The sequence below is a fragment of the Narcine bancroftii genome, chromosome 8 (genome assembly GCF_036971445.1).
Source record: "Narcine bancroftii isolate sNarBan1 chromosome 8, sNarBan1.hap1, whole genome shotgun sequence".
Taxonomy (NCBI): domain Eukaryota; kingdom Metazoa; phylum Chordata; class Chondrichthyes; order Torpediniformes; family Narcinidae; genus Narcine; species Narcine bancroftii.
The window spans coordinates 2,334,098-2,360,073 of record NC_091476.1 but is presented as its reverse complement, the minus strand read 5'-3'; the positions used below and the strand labels follow the sequence as shown (position 1 = coordinate 2,360,073).

The 25,976-nt window shown below is 39.3% G+C and overlaps 1 protein-coding gene across 15 annotated transcripts in view; it reads right to left on the bottom strand.

Moving 5' to 3' along the window:
* The window catches only part of LOC138740247 (CD99 antigen-like protein 2), a 224,114-nt gene that overhangs the window by 141,504 nt on the left and 56,634 nt on the right, over window positions 1–25,976 (bottom strand). For 2 of the 15 annotated variants that reach the window (XR_011342767.1, XR_011342766.1), the window contains exon 5: window positions 20,869–21,068. The exons of the other annotated variants lie outside the window; for them this stretch is intronic. The gene's annotated coding sequence lies outside the window, so the exon portion shown is untranslated. The remainder of the gene's footprint in view (window positions 1–20,868; window positions 21,069–25,976) is intronic. 15 annotated transcript variants of the gene reach the window in all.

The window sequence follows — 25,976 nt, the reverse complement described above, 5'->3', positions numbered from 1 at the left end:
GCAGTATCAAAAACCAGGATGCGAGGAGGTGCCAAGGGGATTGAAGGGTTCCTGACTGCGTTGGAGGTTCTGTTCTGGAGCTCGGGTTACCAATGGTTGGACTGGACACTGTGGGACTGCAGAAGCGCTGAGGTGAATCTACAGACATCTGGTGACTCTGGGGGATTACTCTCTTTTGCTTCTCTCTCTCCCTGACCGCAGGTCTGACTATAAGAGGTGATTAGGCAATTCCTGCCAATGGCGAATTTATCTGCCTTGCAGCAGGCAAAAAATAAATTTCATGTAATATGGCATTGTTTCATTACTATGATAATAAATTGAATATTGATGGAGGCCATAGCCAAAATAAGGTTGAGAATGGCTGATCTAGGCTATTAGATGTCTCGGCTCTCAAGGGACCCTAAGCAGTATGGGACACTCCCTTGATTCTCCCTCGGGAACTTCTACTAAAAGGCCATAACAGTTGACCCGGACTTCTCTTTTGAGGGGTCAAGGGTCAGACCTTCTGTGATCCCAACATTGTGAACTATAAACCACGGTGATGTTAGCCACCATTCAGGGAGTGTGTTACAGTGCTCCTTTGACCTATCCTGACAGTGGAACTCCAGCACAAGAGTCGGTCTCTCCACAGCTGTGGGTACTTAATTCAGAATTCTCTATGCATGAGGGCTGTGGAGATTCAATTACTAAGTATATTTAAGACCAACATTTTTTTAAGGGAATCAAGGGCTGAGTGGTGGAGGTAAAGGTGAAGTTACCGAGTAGCAGGAATGGCTCAGTGGCTTTCTGATATTTCTTGCATCATCTTCAGGCCCAGGTGCCTCGACTGTCATCCAGTGTTGCCTCTTGCTGTGGTGTCTTGAAGTCCCCAAATATGAGGCAGGAAGAATCTCTGTCAGGAACACTATGCGCTGTGACCAAACTCTCCATGCACCGCAATCCCAACAACCACCCCCCATTACTTTTGCACAGCTCCACAGCAACCACATGCTGTGGTTGCCATGGAGACAACTATCCAGTTAACACACTGCTAATGTAGCAGCTGCCTGTTTAAAAGGAGGTCTGGTTTTGATGGTTGTTAAAGGAAACTGCAAGACAAGATCATTTTTTTTTAAACAGAATGTCTAATTTTCATGATTTTTTTCTTCTTTATACCCAGTATGGTGGATAAAACATTATCCCACTTTAGCATATCAAGAATGAGTGAATGTTAAATTCCATGCAATATTAATTTGCAATTGGAAAAAATGATCACAATCCCACTTACTCAAGTGTTCATTTTGCTTCTGGACTTTGCTGATTTTCTTGTGTTGTTTCTTTTCATGCATATTGTTCAAATTTGTGGACTGAAGAGCCTCTACTGTGCTGTAATGTTCTAAATTAAGTAACTAAACCGTCAAGAACTTTGGGGAGATAATATTTTCATGTCGATTTCTAACCACGGCCACAAGCTCACGAGAAAGCTGGTGAGATAAACTTATGTCTGAAAACAGAGCAATAGTCCTTTTGTGAATAGTTGTGGGATTGATGCATCTGAATGTTAGAGGCTTTTAAGTCACTGAAAGCAAAAGGAGAATCACAAAAACTGCTGATGCTGGAATCTTGAGCAAACACGGAGCTGCTGGAAGAGCTCAGCAGGGTCAACAGCATCCATGGGTAGAAATGATTGATCAATGTTTTGTTTTGTAATCGAGATGAAAGTAAGAAGGGGATGATATTGGGAGTCACGTGATGCTGAGTGGCTGAAAGGAAATGCCCAGAGAGCTCCCCTCTAAAAGCCTCTAAAAGAGGGAAAATATGATCTATAAAAATAAATTAAATGTACCCACACTGAAGCAAGATGGACAGGAAGAGCAAGAACCAGGTGACAGAAGATCGAGACCAGCTAGAAGCAGGAGAAACATCACTCGACGCTGGCGACCTCCAGGTTCCCGCACAGAAGGTGCAAAGACGAAGCCTGCAATGCTGGCCTCGCCCGACCAAGATTTCTGGCAGCAGTGCATTCACTGGCAACCAATAACAGAGGACTGGAGCAACAACTGGACACCAGACTAAAAGAGGCCTTGGAGGGCCTGCTCAACCTGCAAACTTCAATTGGGACTCTGACAAATCGTGTCGGAGTCCTGGAAGAAAAGATGGAGGATGTCCAAGATAGACAAGAAAGACTGGAAAATGAAGCTGATAGATAAGATGGAATATCTGGAAAATTACAATCGGCGCAATAACATTAGACTCTGGATCCCCAAAGTATTGGGAAGGGAGCAATTCAGAGGCCCCCCAGTCATGGAAAAGGCCCACTGGACATTTGGCCCCCGCCCCACCCCAAATCAACAATGAGGCTGGTTCTGATCCTTTTTATGAATAGTCAGGACTGGGAAGGAGCTCTAAAGACAGCAATCAAGGGAGACAGTGGGACCGGTGGAATTCCAGAGAGGTGGGGAGATTGAAGTTCTTCCCTGACCTAAGTCCTGTGCTGCTAAAACAAAGAAAAGAATTTGACCAGGTCAAGAAAAATACTGAGAGATGAAAAAGTAGAGAATGTGATGCTGTACCCGGCCACTCTAAAAACCATGCTACCGGGAGGGGAGAGGAAACATTTCAAAAAACCACAGGACGTTATGTTATGCACCTGGGAGGTACCAGAATGTGTGTAAGCTGCAAAAACATAGGCTGAATCGAACCCCACAAGGGAACCGTGGGCAGAATTACTGAGAAGCTAATGGAACAAAGGGGGGTCATTACAGTTCTACAATTATTGACTCATGAAAACAAGGAATTGAGGATGTTGTTGGACAGAGTAGCTGGGGTTTTGACAAAGTTTTGCAATGATTGGAGGGAATGGAGGTTATATACTTTTCCTTGTTTTTTTCTTTAAAAATGTATAAATGGGAAAAATAATGGGAACTTGAGGCAGAAGAGGCTACGCAAGACTGCAGCGCAGACCAGGCGAGAGGAAAGATGGTACACAAGGAGACTCGAAATAGGAGGGGAGATGGTGCAGGAGCAAAGAGGAGAGGCGCCAAAACAGAGTAATGTTTCTAATGTTTTGCTTGTTAACTTTGACATACTGAGGCTTTTTAAGCTTTATTTTATTTCATCTAGGCTTGTTTATGGTGTGGGGGGCGGGGGGGGAGAGATTTTGTTTTTCTCATGGTGTAGACACCGGCATGGAGACCCCAAGAACGATGGAAGGACGTGTTGAGGATGCCATTCAAGACAAATATACAAGGGTGCTGTGAAGGTGAAAAGATAAGATATAGAAACAGAAATTAATAAGACTATCAAATTTATTAGTATTAATGTGAATGGCTTAAACAGTGTCATAAAAAGGAAGAAGGGCCTGGCACATCTTAAAAAATTGAAAACAGATATAATATTCCTACAGGAAACGTACTTGACGAAAAGGGAACATGATAAACTCAAAAGGGACTGGGTGGGGCAAGTATTCTCCTCCTCCTTTGGTTCCAAGGCTGGGGGAGGTAGCCATCTTAATACACAAAAGGGTCCTGGTGGTGGTGAGTGGTGAAGCTACAGATCTGGCCAGGAGATTTGTAATGGTGCACTGTCAGCTCTATTCAGAACCATGCACACTGCTAAATCTCTATGCACCAAACTTTGATGATGAGCAGTTCATGCAAAATGCTTTCCTGAGGGCTGCAGTGGGTAAACAAAACATATTAATTGGAGATCTAAATTTTCGCCTGGACCCTTTTCTAAATAAGACAACAAAGACATTGACAAGGTCCAAGGCAGCTAAAAGCACTCTGGCCTTTATGAAAGAATTAAATTTGATCGACTTACTCAAAGCCCCTATGACTCTCACACCAGAATTGATTATTTTTTTTATGTCTGCCTATTTTGAAAGCAGAGCGCTTGAGTCAGAATATTTAGCAAGGCTACTTACTATCAGATCACTCACCGCAGGCAGACGTTGCAGATAACAATGCTTGAAAAACAGGCAAAAATATATATAGTTGGCCCCTCAATGCTACGCTGTCAAACATTGGTACAGAAGATCACAAAATTGGAAAAAGATAGTCAAAACCTCGGATCGAATGAGAAATATCAGGAAATGGAAAACAAGATACTTAAATACAACTCTCTGCAAACATAAAGAGTGGAAAAAAAATGCTCTTGTGATCAAGTAAAGATATTATAAACTAGGCAAAAAAACACAAATTGGCAATTGAGAGCAGAAGAAACTTTAAGGATGATTAATGCAGTTCAGTCTGGGCCAGACTTGATATCATACAATCCAAAAGAAATTAATGACACCTTCAAAACTTATTATTATAAATCCAAGGTGCCAAGAGACGTGAATAAAATTGAGGCATTCTTGGTGGGGATTGAGCTGCCGAGATTGGCCCAGGAGGACCAGATGGAATTAGATGCCCGACTTTCTCGTGAGGAAATCGAATGGGCCTTGGGAACCTTGCAAACAAACAAGTCTCCTGGAGAGGACAGCTCCCCCCCCCCGAGCTCTATCAGGAATTTAAAGACCTATTGATACCAGGCAGCAGAGACGCGGACTTTTCCGGAATCTTTCTTAATAGCCATCATTGTGGTGATAACTAAAAAGAACAGGGACCCATTGAAGCCCTCCGTGTACAGACGTATCTCACTATTAAATACAGATTACAAAATAATAGCCAAGGCATTGGCCAACTGATAGACCCAGACCAAGTGGGCTTCAAGAAAGGCACTCTGGCAACAACTTAAGCAGACTATTTAATATTATTCCTTTGGCAAAGCATGATCCAAGTATAATAGTCTCGTTAGATGCAGAGAAGGTCTTTGATTGGCTAGAATGGACAAAGTTCAGGAAAAATTTGGAATGGAACAAACATTTGTTAACTGGATAAAAACACTGTATAACAAATCAAGAGCAAAAGTCAGTATGAATGGTCAAACATCAATAACATTCCCCCTCAGTAGGTCCAAGAGGTAGGCCTGTCCTCTGTCTCTCGGGCTGTTCAACCATTGGCAGAGGCGATCAGGAAAGATTCACTGATAAAGGGATTCAAAGTGGGTCAATGCAAGCACAAGATAAATCTAATGGCAAATGATGTGTTGCTGTACCTAAAAGACCCACACTGGAGGACTATGGTACAATATCGGGCTACAAAGTCAACATACAAAAAAAGCAATATCATGCCACTGAATAAATTTGGCATGAAGAATACCAAAGAAACGGTCATTTCAGTTGGCAGGCAGAAGCTACAAAATACCTAGGAATCAAGATTGATAGTAGCCTGAAAAACCTATACAAACTCAACTGCCCCCTGTGCTTGAGAAGATTGAGGGTGACTTAATGAGATGGAGGGATCTGCCCATCACTTTAATGGGAAGGGTTAACTGCATAAAAATGAAGGTGATACCGGGACTCCAATACCTTTTTACAGTCTTTGCCAATTCCATTGCCACAATCTTTTTTTTTTAAAGGTGCTGAATGGCAATATAAGGAAATTCATTTGGAATGGGAAAGTACCCTGAATAGCCTTGAAAAAACTGACAGGGGATTACAGCTTGCAAAGGTATAAGGATGCCTAATTTTAAGAAATATTATCTAGCAGCTCAGTTGAGGTTCCTTGCATCCATCTATGAGGAAGGAGAACCATTCACTTGGGTGCAAATGGGATTGCACGCAATGGGAGAGAGGATGGTGAAGGATTTCATATACAAATGGGATGCCAAATTAATAGCAAAAAAATGGATAACCCCCATGCTGAAACATCTGATCAATGAATGTATTGGAAAGAAATATCACCTAAGGCACCACTGACTCAAAATGAATTGATGCCCATAAACAAGGGCAGTAAAATCCTGGAGATTTGGCATTGTCAGGGGATCTGACATATTGAAGACTGGAATGAAGGGAGGTAGTTTTTGTCCTTTGAGCAGCTAAAGGATAAATACGATTTGTCTTATTGGACCTTTCACTGTTTCCTCCAATTAAGATCATTCCTAAGGGACAGTGACAATGACCCCACCTACACCTAGTGAGGTTGAAGGGTTACTTCCACTGGGAAATGCATCCACATTTATATCAAGAATGTACTCAGTACTCCAAGGTGAAACCCCCAAACAGGGGCTACACAGATTTAAAAAAAAGATGGGAGTCAGACCTGGGGATCACAATTGACAAAAAGTCAGACTGGTGTAAAGACAGTTATCACCTCTAGATACAGACTGGTCCAGTACAACTTTCTGCACCAGCTCTACCTCACACTACAAAAAATACACAAGGCAAAACCAGAGGTGTCAGAAGCATGCTTTAAGTGTGGTGTGGAGAAGGGAACATTTGTTCATGCAACCTAGTCCTGCACAAAGGTGGCCCCATTTTGGCAGGATATGGCCAAACGTTGTATCTACAAGGGAACCTTATGGACACAAGCTATAAATCAACCAAATTCCAAATTCAATTTGTATTTATTTCTTTGGCCATAGGCAAAATATTTATAGTGATGACCTGGGAGTCTGACTCCCCTCTTCATATCAGCAAGTGGATTACCAAGATACATAGCTGTGTTCCCATGGGAAAAATTAAATTATAATCTTAGAAACTGACACAGCACCTTTGTTAAAATATGGCAGTTGTATCTGAACTACTCGGAAGCATGACTGTAGCCAAACCCTGACAAAAAGACTTGAGAGATTCACCGACAGATGGATCAAGAAAAATAGCTGTACAAGGGAGGTGGCTGCACAGCTTCCATGGATACGTACTGGAAGCAGACACTACACCCAGCCTCTCCTTCTTCCTTCTCATCTCTTTTATTATCTCTACTTCTCCTTTCTCTCCGGGGGGAGAGTGGGGAGGGGAGAGAGTGGGAATGAGGGAGAGAAACATCACACGTACACAGATTGCTGGAAGATATTGAAATGCTCTGTAACAGTCAATGATGTATTCTCCTGGTTTAATGATGGAAAATCAAAAACAAAATATTAAAAAAAGGGGTTAATATTATGTATTTGATGGAGGTAAAAGCTACTTCTAGAAGACAAAAATTTCCCCTCTTTACTTCAGTCTCAGTGAAGAGCCATGGCCCAAAATATTGACTGATTTCAGGTTAAAAAAGATATGGTGCAGAGATCCAATAAACTAATGGCATCGTGAAAAAAGCACGTTAGCACTTTTTCCTCAGGAGTTTGTGGAGATTTGGTATGACATTGGAAACCATGGTAAATTTCTACAGATATGTTTTGGAAATTGTGCCGACCGGCAGCATCATGGTTTGGTATGGGGAACACCTAAATCTGAGCATAAAGTCCTACAAAAGGCAGTGGACACAGCCCAGGACATCACAAGCAAAACCCTCCCATCGAGAATATCTACAGGGAACGCTGACGTCGGAGAACAGCAGCAACCATCGAGTATCCACACGACCCAGCACACACTCTGTTCACGCTGCTACCATCGGGAAAGAGGTTTAGGGGCCAGAAACTCGCACCACCAGGTTCAGGAACATCTGCTACCCCTCCACCATCAGACTCCTCAATGACAAACTCAATCAGACTCGTTTAACTCTTAATTTTGCACTTCATTTTTTTTTTTCCTCTCTGTATTGCAGTTTGTTTACAATTCTTTCTTTATTTACATGTGTAAGTTAATTACTCTTTTTTTGCACTAGGAATAAGTGGTCATTCTGCCTCACACACAGGAAAAATAATCTCAGGGTTGTAAGTGATACCCTAACCCTAATGTACTCTAACAATAAGTCTGAAATCTGAATCTAATGCTTCTGACACACAGCTCCAGTGCCCTGGGCTCAATGCTGATCTCTTACTACAGTCTGCATGGAGTTTGCTTGCTCCCCTTACGAACATGTATTGCTTTCCATCAGGTCCTCTGGTTTCATACCACATCCCAATAATATGCTGGCTGCAACCTACCTCTAGGATAAGGAGAATAGTGGGGGCAGGGAGGGATGGTGGTGAGTTAATGGACAAGCAGAAAAAAATCAGCTGGGTTGGTTGGTCTTAACTTCCTTGAAATAGAAATTAGGGCTCTAAGACTTAATTCAAAATAATCAATTCCATTAGTTTAAGTGCTCATGATGTAAAATTAATTGATGCATGCTTGGCATCCTGACAATCACAAGATGGTCACCAAAACATCAACCCTTTATAATTCATGAACCCTCAAGATATGGCCATTGTTGGCAAGACAAACATTTACTGTGTATCTGTGGCTGTCCGGTCCATGATCAGAGGCCGGGCACAATTAGGACAGCAACCTTTCTTCTACTGAACCTCTTCCACCACACCCTGCCCATCCTATCCTAGTAGTCTCCTCTCCCAACTTCAGTTGCCTAGTATCCTATCAGCTCTTGGCCTCTCCCCAGCCTGATCCCCATTTTGTGCTGGATATCGCTCCATCATAGTATTAAACAGAGGGTGCCGATATGAAATACTGGTTGGCTCACTGAGTCCCTCCAACTTCTCTTTGTTCACTCAGCAATTTTCGTTTTCCCAAGTTGGGTTCTCACAATGTTCCAAAATTTTAATTACCGTTTCGTTTACAGATACAAAATCAAATTGTCAAACTGGAATGAAAAGTTAAAGATTTATATTCTCCGACTGAGTTCAGAAGTTTGGATTACTGGTCCAATAATATTACACCAGTTTTTTTTCCCAAGTACTATAAGGGGAAGGCATTTCAATTCTGTCAGCCATGGAAGGTTACATTTTCATCTCTGAGCCAAGACTGTGTACTCAATTCAAACTTTAGATTAAAATAACTTGATCTCGGCTGAAACTCCACTCTTTTACCGAATAAGTTACTACTATCTTCTAAAACAGTGTTAAACCAAGTCTTTCAGGAACACTCGACTGATTTAATTGTCCCATCGAAAGAGCCATAGGAAGACTATCCCTGACATGACGGTCAACAGTTTCCTCTGAATGAACATCAGCAAAACATTTTTTAATTTTTTTTAAATTTAGACAAACCGCATGGTAACAGGTCGTCCAGCCTATGAGCCCGTGCCACCCAAATACCCAATTAACCTCCAATCCCATACATTTTGAAGGATGGGAAAAAAACGGAGAAATCCGAGGGAAACCCACGCAGTTCAGGGGGAGAACACATAAACTCCTTACAGACAGCCCCAGATTCAAATCTGGGTTACTGGCACTGTAATATCATCGCCTTTGGAAAATGACACAAAAGAGTCTGGAAAAACAACCACCTGAAGAAACACACAAAGATCAGCGTGTACATACCCCTCCATAAATCTTCGTCCGCGAAACCAAGCCAAAGAAAAAGAATATAATTGCGCTAACCGTGTTGCCCAATTACTTGATCATGAACACTCCAGATTTTACATGTGTACTGTGTGTGTAAATTGACTATCAAATTTTCTTCTTTCTAACTGCAAAGTGGGAAACAATTGATGTCTGTATTGAGCTTTAGAGCCATCTGACATCATGAAGGGTCCTCTATAAATACTAGTCTTACCTATTATTTTATTTTATGAGTTATTTCCCAGTTTAACCCCCCTCATTTTCACTGTGTGATGTTGAAGAGTTATCAGCTCCTTAATGGTTGTTTTAGTTTTTGCTTGCTTCATTTTACAACTATGGTAGTTCTATCCAGATAAACATCAGGTCCCAAGAGGCAGTGAGAACATTGCTACGCCATACTGTGTGGAATTATAAGATAATTACTGAGAACATAAGGATGTGGGAATCTAAGAATATAGAAAAAGATGCTTGTTTCACAGTTCTGCAAGGTAACCAGCAATCTTCTCCCCCAGGACCATCTGGCTAATCCCATTGATTTCCTTCATCCAAAAATCCTTCAATCTCAGCCTCGAATGTACTCAATAACTGAGCATCCTCAGCCCATTGTGAATTCAATGATACACATCATCTAAGGTGTAGGACGTTGAAAGGAGTTCTTTATAGAGATTTATAAAATCCCAAGAGGCACGGAAACATGAATAGTAGTTTCTTAGAGTAGAAGAATTTAAGACAAGAGGGCATAACCTCTTGTTGAGGAGGGTGGCATCTAGAATAAATAAATAAATTCTCATTACTAAGAGCTCATGACATCAACACAGAACATTGATGAGACTATCTCTGGCCTCTGTCTGTGATTCTGGACACCTTATACAAAGCCTGTTGGAAGAAGTTCAGGTAGGGTTTACGAGACCAAATATCTGGAATGAGGTGTTTGACTTGAAAGTAAAGGTATTACGGACCAGACTTATGTCAGCTGGGGTTTGGAAAAGTTGAGAGGGGACGGTTGGAATATATAAGGTCTGGAAGGCTAGTGACTGGTACAAGTGAAGGGGATGTTACCTGCATGGGAGAATGTAATGTTAGAGGTCTTGGTTTAAAAATAGAAAGTTGTCTATTTAAGACAAAGATGAGATGACTTTTTTTCGCCTTAGAGGATTATGATCTATGCATCCCTTGATCTAAGGACAATGGAAGCAGAGTGTTTGACTATTTTTACAGCAAGGATCTGAAAGGTGAACCTGGGTAACAGAAATGCAGAGTAGATCAGCCATGATAGAATTAAGTTGTCCAGCAGGCATGAGGACGGTAGTGGCCAACTCCTGCTCTTCATTTAGATGTTTGTACAAGTTATTCCTACCAACTTCTACCTCTCTGACCTGGGAAAGTTCCCCTCTTCCTCTCACTGGAAGTGGCTGACCCCTTTTCCCAAAGCCATGCTCCTTAATTCCACACTCACCATGACAGGGAAATGGTCTTTCACCATTCACCCTGTCAATGGTTGGAATGGACTTTTACTGTGCTATATTATCTGGCTTTGTTACCCAGATTATCCTTACAGTTCTTTTAACATAATATTTGCCATTGTAGAGTCCTCTGGAATTTCTCCTGTCCTCAGTGATGAAGTAAAAATGTCTGTTAAGGCCCTAATGATTTCCTTCCTGCCTCCTCACAATGTTCTGGGAAGCATCTGATCCAGATATGGAGATGATTTCAGAATGCTAATACTGCTTCACTCCTGATACAAACATGTCCGAGGGCCAAGGCTATTTAGAGTTACCTCCCACTACTATTTATCCTGCTCCATAGTAAATACATTCACAAAATACTGTTTGCAAAAGCCATCACAAAATGGTAGGGGAGAGGGTAAGAGAGGAGCATGCTCCCAAAAGCAGGAGGTAATAGGTAGACAGCAGCAAGCAGGGGGAGGAGGGATGGCTCTGGGATGAGAGAGGAAAGGGGGGTGGAGAGCTAGGGGAAAGAAAAAGGAAGGGAGGGAGAAAAGAGAGTAGGTTAGCAAAAAAGTGGAGAAGTCAATGTTAAGGGATCAAGTCGTAGAGTGGCCAGATGACAATCAAGTGTTGTTCCTCCAATTTATGGGCGGCCTTGATTGTATAGTACGAGCCCATGGACAGATATGTGTGCATGAGTGTAGGGCACAGAAATGAAATACTTCTGTCTAATCATGTCTAAATTAGGCTTGCCCCAATTTTAGAATTCCCACTTGAAAATCAGTGTTATCCTTTTCTATAATTACCTTAAATCTTTGGACTCAGTATTCCTGCTTACAAGGGCTACAAACACATATACTCTGTGTCCCTGTTTTCCGGGACTGGTTTTAAACCCAATCACCAGCTGGCTCATACTGTAGTTTACTCATGGACCCAGTCTGGAGTACTGTTTACATTATTAAAGTTTAAAATGACCAGAGTTCAAAGGGTTAAAGCTATCTAATTGTGGTCACTGGTCCCAAAGAATACCCATACCGACACCTCACTTATTTCAATGGGTTTATTACCCAGTACAATATTGTCCGTTTCCAAGTATGACTAATCCACATATTGCTGTAGAAAATTCTCATTAAACTAGTTATTTTTAATTTTTTTTATTTTATAGCAGGTATCAACATCGCTGCTTAAACATTTTTTTCAGGAAAAGAATTTATCAGTGCTATTGGGAGGCTGCTATTTCCTTTACTGCATGACTGTAGAAGAAAAATGCAAGTGTTTAGACCACAAGAGTTCAAACTTGACCTTACAATCATGTTCATGGAGGTAAAATACTTTAAGAAGTACAGAAATGGTATTAGCTTCACAGGAAGCAAAAGATACAGCTGACGGAGGAGTCACGTGATGGAGTAGTGGGCGGTCGGGGAACTCCAGCCCTCTCCGGAAAAGTTTTAAAAAAACACAGAAAACACAAAGGCACAAACACAAAAATTAAAATAAGGTGAAAGTAAAGGTGGGAAGAAAATGGCAGCGAAGAAAGAAAAGTCGAAAGCAACGGGAAGAAGGGAAGAAGAAAAGACATCGGAAGAAGGTGAAGGCCTTACCTGTCCGAGGAGGCCCGCCGCGGAGAGAGAAGCCCGTTCCCTCAGGTCAGTCGAAGTCCCGAGCTCGGGACGACAAAAATGGCTCACGGAGCCAAGCAAAAGTGCGCAATCGTGCATGCGCATGACAGAAAAAACACTGACGGGAGGGGGGACCAGCTGAGGAGTCGATCTCCACGGCTGAGAATGACAGCTACAACACAACAACAAGAAGAGAACATAGAAAATAATGAGAACAAGAAAGAAGAGAATAAAAAGAAATCAAGGAAACAACAAATGACCAACCCAGAGGAAGAATAAGAAGAAGAAGAACATAGAGAAATGGAAGAAGAAGGGAAGGGCAAGACAATGGATACATATTTTTTTAAAGAATATATGGAATCAGAAAAAGAATGGCAATCACAAGAATTTAGTGAAATAAAAAGAAGAATTAAAAGTGCAGAAGAAAAAATGAATAGATTAGAGATGGTCATGTCAGAAATAGGAAAAAGAGTGGACAAGGTGGAAGAACGAGAAACAGCCGTAGAAATGGAAGTAGAGGACTTAAAAAAGAAATTAAAAGAATCTAATTAAAAAGTTAAAGAGACACAAGAGCTGTTAGCTCAGAAGATAGATATAATGGAAAATTATAATAGAAGAAATAATATAAAGATAGTGGGCCTTAAGGAAGATGAAGAAGGCAAGAATGTGAGAGAATTTATAAAAGATTGGATCCCCAGGGTCCTAGGAAGACCAGAATTACAGGAAGAAATGGAAATAGAAAGGGCACATAGAACATTAGCCCCTAAACCACAGCCACAACAAAAACCAAGATCCATTTTAGTAAAATTCCTAAGATATACAACAAGAGAAAATATATTGGAGAAAGCAATGAAGAAAATAAGAGAAGACAAAAAGCCACTGGAATACAAAGGTCAAAAAATGTTTTTCTATCCAGACGTAAGTTTTGAACTCCTGAAGAAGAGAAAGGAGTTTAATACAGCAAAAGCGATCCTATGGAAAAAAGGATATCTTTGGCTTGGCTTCGTGGACGAAGATTTATGGAGGGGGTAAAAAGTCCACGTCAGCTGCAGGCTCGTTGGTGGCTGACAAGTCCGATGCGGGACAGGCAGACACGGTTGCAGCGGCTGCAGGGGAAAATTGGTTGGTTGGGGTTGAGTGTTGGGTTTTTCCTCCTTTGCCTTTTGTCAGTGAGGTGGGCTCTGCGGTCTTCTTCAAAGGAGGTTGCTGCCCGCCAAACTGTGAGGCGCCAAGATGCACGGTTTGAGGCGATCTCAGCCCACTGGCGGTGGTCAATGTGGCAGGCACCAAGAGATTTCTTTAGGCAGTCCTTGTACCTTTTCTTTGGTGCACCTCTGTCACGGTGGCCAGTGGAGAGCTCGCCATATAACACGATCTTGGGAAGGCGATGGTCCTCCATTCTGGAGACATGACCCACCCAGTGCAGCTGGATCTTCAGCAGCGTGGACTCGATGCTAATTTATGCTAAAGTACCCAGCGGTACTTAAATAGTTATTCCAGGGCAGCAAAACAGACTATTCTCAGATCCGGAGGAAGCACGAAAATTTGCAGAACAACTACAAAACAGACAGAGAGATGAAGACATGCAACGAGAGCAAAAATGACCACGAACTATATGTATGTGTGTATATGGGTGTATATATATATATATATATATATATATATATATGTATATATATATATATATATATATGTGTGTGTGTGTATGTATATATGTGTGTACATGAGTGTATGCGTATTTAAAGGAAAATATATAGAGTATAGATAAGAATTAATAAGGGAAAGAAAGGGAAGAGAGGAAGTAAGGAGGGAATTAAGAGAGTGACCTTTGTTATATATGAAAATTAAAATCTTTTCTGGGGGGGGCTGGGTGGGGAGGAGTTACAGTCACTGCGAAATCAGTTGACGCTTGCGAGTGAATTCGCAAATCGAAATGGAGAGGGGAGATGTGGTTGCCCGACAAGGGATAAAGGGCAACTCAGGAAGGGGAGGGGATAGTGGGGTTAAAGAAATTTTAGATAGGAGAATAAGGGAAATGTTTGATGTTTTAGAAATGTTGTCTTATAAAGTGTTCAAAACAAGAAAGCAGAAATGGATAAGGAGGAAAGGTGGTCGTGAGGAAACAGAAAGGAAAGATTAAAAAAAGTATGAAATGGCTATGTTGAACTATATGACTTTAAATATTAACAGAATACATAACCAAATCAAAAGGAACTAACTGCTAAATTTACTGAAAAAAGAAAAAATTGATATAGCATTCATGCAAGAAACACACTTAACTGAAATGGAGCACGAGGAATTAAAGAGAGATTGGATAGGACATGTAACAGCAGCATCATATAATTCAAAAGCTAGAGGAGTAGCTATATTAATCAGTAAAAATGTACCAATTAAAATAGAAGAGGAAATAATAGATCCAGCAGGGAGATATGTAATGATAAAATGTCAGATATATTCGGAGTTTTGGAATTTACTCAATGTATATTCACTTAACGAAGAAGATCAAAAATTTATGCAAGATATTTTTTTGAAGATAGCAGACATGCAAGGGAACATACTAATAGGAGGGGATTTCAACCTTAATTTGGATTCAAACATGGATAAAACTGGGGGAAAAAATTAACAGAAAGAACAAAGTAACCAAATTTATAATTAAATCGATGCAAAAAATGCAACTTTTGGATATATGGAGGAAACAACACCCAAAGGAAAAGGAATATTCATATTATTCGGGTAGACATAAAACATACTCAAGAATAGACCTATTCCTGTTATCAGCTCGCATGCAAGACAGAGTTAGAAAAACAGAATATAAAGCTAGAATATTATCGGACCACTCACCCCTGATATTGACAATAGAGTTAGAGGACATCCCTCCAAGAATGTATAGATGGAGATTAAACTCCATGCTACTTAAAAGGCAGGATTTTAGAGAATTAATTGAAAGACAAATTAAAATGTACTTTGAAATAAATACGGAATCAGTGAAAGATAAGTTTATACTTTGGGACTGCAATCAGGAAACAGAGCAGTTGGAAAAGGAAATAGCAAATATAGAAAAAGAATTAGCAATGAAGGAAGACACTACTAAAAGAAGAGAATTGGCAGATAAAAAAATAAAATATGAAACACTACAAACATATAAGGTGGAGAAGAACATAATGAAGACAAAACAGAAATATTATGAACTAGGAGAAAAAACGCACAAAATTCTAGCATGGCAGCTTAAGACAGAACAAACTAAGAGAATGGTATTGGCATCAAGGAAAAAAGACAAACAAATCACATATAATCCAACGGAAATTAATGAAAACTTCAGAGAATTCTACGAACAATTATACCAAACTGAAAACGAAGGGAAAGAAGACAAAATAGATGAATTTTTAACTAAAATTAAACTACCAAAATTACAAATAGAGGAACAAAATAAATTAACAGAACCATTTGAAATAGTAGAAATACAAGAGATAATAAAAAAATTACCAAATAATAAAACACCAGGAGAGGATGGATTCCCAATAGAATTCTATAAAACATTTAAAGATTTATTAATTCCTCCCCTCCTGGAAGTAATCAACCAGATTGATAAAACACAAAGCTTACCAGATTCATGCAAAACAGCAATAATTTCAGTAATACCAAAGACAGGGAAAGATCCACTCGCACTAGCGTCATATAGACCAATATCTTTACTTAACACAGATTATAAGATAATAGCTAAACTATTAGCAAACAGATTAGCCGACTATGTACCAAAAATAGTAAATCTAGACCAAACTGGATTTATTAAAAAAAGTCGAACAACAGACAATATTTGTAAATTTATTAACTTAATTCATGCAGTAGAAGGAAATACAGCTCCAACAGTAGCGGTTGCTTTAGATGCAGAGAAGGCCTTTGACAGAGTAGAATGGAATTATTTATTCAAAGTACTACAAAAATTCAGTTTACCAGAGAAATGTATTAATTGGATTAAAGCATTATATAAGGGGCCATTGGCGAAAGTGACAGTAAATGGATATATATCAAAGCAATTTAACTTAAGCAGATCAACAAGGCAGGGATGCCCACTATCGCCCTTATTGTTCGCGTTAGCCATAGAACCACTAGCAGAACTAATAAGAACAGAAAATAAAATAAAAGGGATAAAAATAAAAGACAAGGAATATAAAATCAGTTTATTTGCAGATGACGTTACAGTATACTTAACAGAACCAGAAATATCAATAAAAGAATTACATAAGAAATTGAAGGATTATGGAGAAGTGTCGGGATACAAGATTAACGCAAATAAAAGTGAAGCAATGCCAATGAATAATGCGGATTTCTCAAAATTTAAGAAATAATCACCATTCAGACGGCAAATGCAAGCAATATGATACCTAGGTATACAAATAAATAAAAACCTCGGCCATCTATATAAACTCAATTATTATCCACTAATGAAAAAAATTACAGGACGACTTAGAGCATTGGAAAGACTTACCACTAACACTAATAGGAAGGATAAACTGTATTAAAATGAACATTTTCCCAAGGATACAATACCTATTTCAGGCATTGCCAATACACTTGACGGAGAAATTCTTCAAGGAGTTAAAGAAAATAATAAGGAAATTTTTATGGAAAGGGGGGAAACCGAGGATAGCACTAGATAAATTAACAGAATGGTATAAACAAGGAGGCTTACAACTGCCAAACTTTAAAAATTATTAAGAGCCGCACAATTAAGATACCTATCAGATTTTTATCAAACAAGGGAAAAGCCAGATTGGACTAGATTAGAACTAAATAAAATAGGGGAGAAGATACCCGAACATATATTATATAAATGGGATGAAAAATTGGTACAACGTAGGAATTCTCCAGTATTACAACATCTGCTCAATATTTGGAAGAAGATTCATGTAGAAAGGAATAAAACAAATTACCAACTACCAAAACTAATACTGACGCAAAATCAGCTAATCCCTTTTACAATAGATAACCTTTCCTTTAGAGAATGGGAGAAAAAAAGGGATCAAAAGAATAGGAAATTACTTTTCAGGAAATAAATTATTATCCTTTGAACAAATGAAGGACAAATATAATATAACTCACGATACAGTGTTGGCATACTACCAACTGAAATCCTACTTGAAGGACAAATTGGGAAGCAGTCTGAGGTTATCAGAGGGAAGTAATTTTGAATATGTGATTACAGACAATGATAATCAAAAAATTTATAACAAATATGTATATTAAACTGCAAGAAAAGGAGAATGAGGAAACAAATGGTAAAACTAAACAAAAATGGGAACAAGATTTAAATATAAAGATAAAAAAGGAAACATGGGAGAAGTTATGCTCTGGAACTATGAGAAATACAATAAATACGAGGTTACGTATGATACAATATAACTGGATACACAGGCTATATATTACACCTCAAAAGTTAAATAAATGGGACCCAACAGTATCTGACAGATGTTTTCGCTGTAAAAAGGAAATGGGAACAACAATTCATGCAATCTGGACATGTGAGAAAGTGAAAAAATTTTGGGAAGATCTAAACCAGATATTAAATAAAATCACAAAAAGCAATATGCGAAAAATCCCAGTGATCTTCCTCCTAAGTAACATAAAAAACAAAGAATTTGGACTTGATTTGGATGGTGCACAAAAAAGATTTGTTAGGATAGCCTTAGCTGTAGCAAAAAAATGTATTATGTCAGCCTGGAAATTAGAAGATAACTTGAGAATACAACAATGGTATATAGAAATGAATAAATGTATTCCGTTAGAAAAAATAACATATAATTTAATAATATTACAATATTTGAACAAATATGGGAGCCATACATGAAACACAATAGAGAAAACCTACCGGGGACATCTACCACCTTAAATGACAGAAGGAGAAGGGAATGAAAAGAATTGACTCAGTGGAATTTCTTGTTTATTTTTATTGAGTGACAACATTGTTTGACGGGTTTAATGTATCTTAGATTCTGAACTTTAAATGAATGGGAGGGGAGGTAGGGAGGGTGGGATGGGAAGGGGGGGGGGAAGAAAATGACACTGTATAAATTTGAAAAGGAAAATGTATGTATCTTGATCAATGTGGTTTATAGTGTGAAAAATAAAAATTTTTTTAAAAAAAGCAAAAGATACAGCTCAAGGCGGTCAGGTAGAACACCCTATTTACGTGCCACAATCTAATCTCATCCAACACCTTTATTTTAAAAAATAATTCAAGGATTTTTCTTCAGATTGAACAAGGTAAGAAGTATTCAGCAGCAGACTAAATGGGAAGGTGGTAGTTGCTTGGAGAAAATTTGAAGGTCCTTCATGATGCAACAATAACAGAGTTTATCAATGAACATAGAGATTAATTTCAATTGATTGTTGCACAAAACCAAGTGGCATTTGACCAAGCCCAACATCAGAAAAAAAAATCACAGTCTACATACACATAGATTACAAAAGTGCGTTAGTTATATAGCTTTACCTCCTATGGATGCTGCGTGAACTACTGAGTTTCTCCTGCATTTTTGTGCTTCTAGATTCAGATTTATTGTCAGAGTACGTACATGACATCATATACAACCCTGAAATTCCTTTTTCCTACAGGTGCGGCAGTATTCTACAAGCTTCAAAAACAGCTTCTTTTCCTGCTCTTTCAGACTCTTGAATGGACCTACAATAAGCAAAAGAAGGTCTCTCATTCTCATAAAACCACCTCAACACAGACCCTGCACTGCCTTAAATGTGCTTTTCTCTGCAACACTGTATCCTGACAGTCATAGAGACATACGGCATAGAAACAGGCCCATACGAAGCAAAACGCTCAACCCACACTTGTCCCACCTGCCTGCATTTGGTCCATAACCCTTTAAACTCAACCTATCCATGTACCTATCCAAATGTTTTTTTAAACATTGCAATAGCATCTGCCTCAACCACCCCCTACAGTAACCCATTCCATACACCTAGCACCCTCTGCGCAAAAAAAAAGTTACCTCTCAGGTTCCTATTGATTTCTTCCCCCTTGCTTTCAACCTATATCCTCTAGTTCCCAATTCTCCTTCTTTGGGCAAAGGACTCCATGTGTTCACTTGATCTATCAGAACCATAGAACACTATAGCACAGAAACAGACCCTTTAGCTCATCTTGTCCGTGCCAAACTATTATTCAGCCGAGTCCAATCGACCTGCTCCTGAACCATGGCCCTCCATACCCCTCCCATCTATGTTTCTATCCAATTTTTTCCTGAATGTCAAAATTAAACATGCATCCACTACCTCCGTTGGCAGCTCATTCCACTCTCACCCCTCTCTGACTGAAGTTTCCCATAATGTACCCCTTAAATATTTAATCTTTCACCCTTAACTCGTTCTCATTCTTGTCTCACTTAACCTCAGTGAAAAAAGCTGCTTGTATCTACCCTTTCTATACCCCTCATAATTTAGTACATCTCTGTCAAATCTTCCCTCATTCTCCAACACTCCAGAAAATAAACTTGAAACCTTTTCAACCTTTTATTTAGCCATACCTAGTCTACCTGTTGTACTTAAGTATGAGTTGACGTCTGAATAGCACACAAAACAGAGTTTTTCCACTGTATCTCAGTACCCGTGATATTAATAAACAATTCATTAGTTTACTGCCCAGCCATGGCTATCATTGAAAAGCTGTCACCAATGCACTATTTGAAAGAACTTAATGGTTAACTCTTAATTTATAGTCACAAGTAGGCTAGACCAGGTAAGGATGGATGATAATCTGAGGCATAGATAGGGTGGACAGCCAGCACCTTTTTCTTGGGGTGATAGCAGCAAATACCAGAGGATATCTGTTTAAGGAGAGGGGAGGAAAGTTTACAGTTGTTGTCAGGAGCAAGTTTTTTTTTCCTACACAGAGGAGAGGGTGCCTGGAATGCTTTGCAGGTGTGGTGGTGGAGGCTGGTTTAATTTGGAGATTTAAAAGACTCTTGGACAGGCACATGGATGTAGAAAAAATAGAGGGTTATAGGTGTGAGATAGGGAAGTTTAGATTGTTGAAAACGTTTAAAAATATAGATCTGGACAACATCATGGTTGAAGGGCTTGTTTGGGCTGCAATGCTCTATGTTCTATATTTATAACTTCATTCCAGACTTTTAAATGATCTGAACTTAACTTCTAACCCTGCCAAGCTGGGATCAGAACTGTAGTCTCTGTTTTGTTTGCACAAGTCTCTGGGTTACTAATCTGCTGTGTACAGCATTGCCATAAGTAGGAATTAGATAAGAAAAATTGAAGGATCTAGGTAAAGCACTCAGTTACATTGAAGCTGCAAAATCCTATCCAAAGTTATTTCCAATTTAGTTCTGAGGAGGACAGGTGTCACTGTTAAAGAGCTGTAAAGGTTCGGCTATGGGCTGCTGGTGTTGTGGTCGAAGGACTTGCACAACTGCAGGCTGCTGCCGCTTGTAGTTGAAGGACTCACACAGGCTGTGGGCTGCTGGACACTGACTCATGCAATCGAGATTTGAGAAGGTGCTTAAGAAGGGTTCCAAAAGAGCCTTGGCTACCTGATCGAATTGGAGGTTTGGATCTGGAGCTTGGGTTGCTAATGGTTTGAACTGGCTTCTGTGAAGCTGCAGAAGCTGTGGGAGTGCTGGAGGTGAATCCATGTACACTCAATGACTCCGAAGGAACTCTCTTTTGCTTCTCTTTTCCTTGTTAGGTGTACTGTTAGGTGCACTGGGCAATGATCATGGTGATTCTTTGCCTTACAGGAGACAAGAGTTGAAGTATATCATATAAATTACATTTTAAACGTATTATTATATGACAATAAAAAGGAACCTTTGAACCTTAGATGCCTTCCAAAATCTTGAATGCAGATAAAAATTGCTGATATGTGTGTGGATCTAATAAGTTTGAAAATGTTAGAACTACAGTCATTTGTACTGGATCTGTAGATTGTGAAAATATTTAAGATGCAATCCCAGCCCCTGACATGTTCATCAAATATTGCTGCTTTTATGATGTTGGAGTTAAGCAGGAAAGTCTGCAAACACTGTGATTATAGTGCAATACAAAAAAGAAGAGTTTTCATTATTGTGTGGGTTGGGGAAACTATAAAAAGTAAAATTGAGCTATGTTTCCTCTTGTGAAAGGTCATTGTTTAAAAATAACCATTTAAAAGAGATTAGGCTTTTTTAAAAAAAAAACATTCACAAGAAGTCAAACATCTGGAAATTCCTTCCTCAAATAGAAAATGGGAACAGAGTCTGAATATTTTTGAATCAGACTTAGGTAGACATGGAACTGTGCCGTTACTATGGGTGGATGTGAATGCAGAGTTGAGGTAATGTTTTTACCTGATGACAGAATATAAATCAGTTACAGATATGGGAAGAGAAATGGAGGTGAAATTTAACCTGGACGAGTGTGAGGCATTGCACTTTGGGCAGTCAAAAGTGGATGTTCTGCATACAGTTAATGGAAGGGCTCAGATGTGCAGAGGGATCTAGGTCCATAGTTCATTGAAAGTGGCCACACAAGTAGATCAGATGGTAAAGAAGGGTATGGTATGCTTGCTTATATTGGGCAGGGCAGTGAGTATAAAAGTAAGGAAGTTATGTTGCAGTTGTATACAACTTTGGTCATACTTAGAATACCGTGTGCTATTCTAGATGCCCCATTACAGGAAGGATGTGGATGCTTTGGAAAAGGTACAGAGAGATTTAACGAGATGTCACCTAGTTTAAAGAGTGAGAGTTATAGGAGAGATTGGACACACTTGGGCTTTTTTCTCTGGAACACAAGATGATGAGGGGAGACCTGATAGAGGTTTATAAAATTATAAGAGACATTGGAAAGGTGGACAGTCAGAATCTTTTCCCCAGGGTAAAAGTGTCAGACACTTCAGTACATGCATTTAAGGTGTGACAGAATATAGTTATGTTTTGGGGAGATAAATTGGGGCAGGGTTTGTTAGTGTAGGTCACATACAAACACTTTAAAACAAATCTTATTAAAATACTGGAGCTCTGCTCATGCTAGACATGTTGGGACCAACAGGGTGCCCAAGAGACTGTCTGGAGTAGAACTTGCTGTTCTCGGTGGGTCATGTGGTTTTGCAAGCAGAGAGAATCAAACAGGCTTTTTTTCTGTGTCAAAGACACACACACACAGAGATCAGTTCTACAGTGTTACAGGCAGCAACAGCAAATGGGACTGGAACAGGACAAGCTGGCAAGCTTGTGGGAAACCCATTTGGAAGATGGGTTGTGAGTTCTTCGTTCAGCCTGGTCAAAGCCCTTGTGGTTCATGCAAGAGGAAACAAAAAGGAACTCTGTGGTGATCTGAAAGAAAGAAGTTATCATCTGGAGAAATATGAGGTGGCAAGTTTCTTCGGCAAGACACTGAAGTGGCTGGGTGTCCAGCGTACAACAAATCTCTCTCTGAAAACCGACAAGAACCTTCCTGAGTGGTAACCACTTACCTTTCAAGCACCAAAGCCTGGTGAACTTTATAAATGTTAAATTCTGTGCACAGTCTAAGAATTGCCTGCAATCAGTGAACATGGAGGAATGAGGTGAAGGACTGTGAACTTAGACACACATTACATACATGTGTGCTTAGAATTAGAAGGGCGTTAAGTTTGGTTAGTTAAGTCAAGAGTGTGATCCTATTTTCATGTTAAAAGATAATTAAAAGCAACATTTGTTTAAGTAACCATTTGTCTTGGTGAATATCTATTGTTGCTGGGTTTTGGGGTCTTCTGGGCTCATAACAAAGGTGAGGGGGACAAAGTTAAGAGGAGGTGTGTGGAGCAAATATTGATCTATTTATTTATTTTAAATGCAGAATGTGGTAGCTGCCTGAAATGGGAGTTGTCGTGGAACCAGATACAATAGTTGCTTTTAAGAGGTATTTAGATGGACACATGAATCGAAAGGGTTGGAGGGATACCTATCATGAGCAAGATGAAATGCTTAATCTGATTTAGACATCTTTTGGCATAGACATAGATCAAAGGGCCTGTTCCCCTGTGGCACTGTTCTAAATTCTTTAATAAAACTCAGCATGCATGTATAGAAAATAATTAGGAAGCGAAATGATATGCTGGTCTTTATTGCAAGAGGTTTAGAGGCTAAAAGTAGGGAAATCTTGTTATTAAATGGTTAGGGTTTTGGTGAGACCACACCTCTGTACTGTGTACAGTTTTGGTCTACTTATTCAGATGTGGCACAGATAAGGCCCATTAGATTGATGCCTAAGATGAAAAGATGAAGTGGATGGAGCTGAAAGAATGAAAGCTACTCTTAATGAATGATGATAATGAATTTATTGTCTTACACATTTTTCTATGTATGTATTCACCAAAATGTACATTTGAGGTACTTAATAGGATGGAGGGATACTATGAGAACATTTTCCATCATGAAGGAAAATCTTGAATGAGCTGGCATGGTCTTAGGACAACAGTGCACCCATTTAATACTGAGATTTTCTTTGCCCAGATATGAGCGAATTTTTGGAATTTTCTACCCAGAATACCTGTGAAAGTGGTGCACGTCTGAGATGAATAGTTTTGAATCAGAGGAGAATCAGGAGTTGTGGAAATCAAACAAGAAAATGTTGAGGCCAATGACCAGAAAAGTGATGGCTTTATTGGATAGCAGAGAATGGTTGGACAGTGTTCCCATTGTTAGTTGTAATGTTGTACACAATGGCATGGATAGTTGTAATCATACTGTGAGGTCTTTTAAACACAATCCACCTACAATACACTTATGTAAGGAACCAAAAATATCCATCACCTCCTCATTAAGTAATTATTCCAATTGTATCTGAGTGTTTATTCTATCACGTATTAACCCCACCACACTGGAAATCAACGTGCACAACTCATTTCCAGTTCACTGTGGCATTCAGGAAATATCTTCTGTTGAATTGGATGATGGTGGTCAGCAATAAATGAAAAGGCATCAGAACATCACTGGGAATGGCTCCCAGTATACAGCTAAACTTTGATCATCTGAGATTTGATTATACAGAAATCCTGATGGTTCAGTGTCCCTGTTCTTTTCTACTCACATGCTACCTTTAAACCTATCCGATACACTACTAAATGTATCATAATACTTTTGAACATTTAATAAGAACATAAAGATTAGGACTCAGCCATCTGACCCATAAAATCTGCTCCGCCATTCAATGGCTGATCTGATGATAGACTCATCTCCACCTATTTGCCTTTTCCTCATATCCTTTAATTCCCTTAGTATGTAAAAATCTATCCAACATTGTCTTAAATTTATTTACTGAGGTTGCCTCTATTGCTTCAATAGGAAGGTAATTCCACAGATTCACCATCCTCTGGGAAAACCAGTTCCTCCTCATCTCTTTCCTACATCTGCTGGCCTGAATCTTGACGCTATCTTCTTTAGTTCTGGTCTCCCCCACCAATGGGAACAACTTGACTACCTCAATCTTATCTACGCCTTTCATAATTTTAGGTTTCTATAAGATCCTATCTTATTTTTCTAAATTCTAGCAAGTACAGTCCCAAATGACTCAATCTCTCCTTGTAGGAACCTCTGCTGAACCTCCTCTGCACCACCTCAAAGCCAGAACATTCTTCCTCAAGTAACGAGACCAGAACCACACACAGTACTCCAGATGTGGTCTCACCAGTACTTTGTACAGTTTCACCATAACCTCCATGCTCTTAAATTCCATCCCACCAGCAATGATGGCTAACATTCCATTTGCCTTCTTGATAGCCTGCTGTACCTGCAAACCAACATTTTGCAATGTCCTTCTGCACATCAGCATACTGCAATTGCTTTCCATTTAAATAATATTCTGATCCTCCATTTTTCCTTCCAAAGTGGATAACCTCACCCTGCCAACATTATAAACCATATGCCAGATCCTTGATCATTATGTCTCTCTGCAGACTGTCCATATCCTCTGCACAATTTGTTCAATTTACTTTTCCACTCAAATAATATTAAAAGTGGATTGGGGATATTAATAGAAGTTATATCCAATACTCTGGAAAATACGATCATCTAGCATCCCCAGAGTCCTGTGTCAGATTAATGGAATTTTATGAGTTTTAGACCAATAGAAAATTATATGGGATAGGGACAAGGGAGAAATGTGAGAGGATTCTTACCAAAATAATTTTAATCTTAAATACAAATCCTGTAAGATTGCTCTTCAGGGCATCCCAGTGAATGTACGCTGGAACATTTCTCAAATACAGAATTTTCTGCTACATAATGTGTAAACTCATGTTCAGTTTTGTTATTTTTATCTGAGTGAAACAATACTCCTAGTTTCTTTCTGAGCAGAGTACAGGAATCATATTCTTCCATCTTGTCCTCCAGGCACCTACAGTGACTTTGAAGACACTGTCTTCTAGAAAAATGCATCATTTAACCCGATAAACACTGAATACAGCTGCACCACCTGCAATCTTTCACTTAAGGCCACTTTATATTTCAACTTTAACACATTTTTACAATATATACCATATTTACTTTATTCTGGCAGTACTTCAATGTTATTAATTTTGCAGACCACATCAAAAACCTTCCCAAACCTCATCCTCACTTTAGTTGTTGAAACAATCTTTTATCAAGTAAAATTACAAAAGGAAAGGTAATTTTTGTTT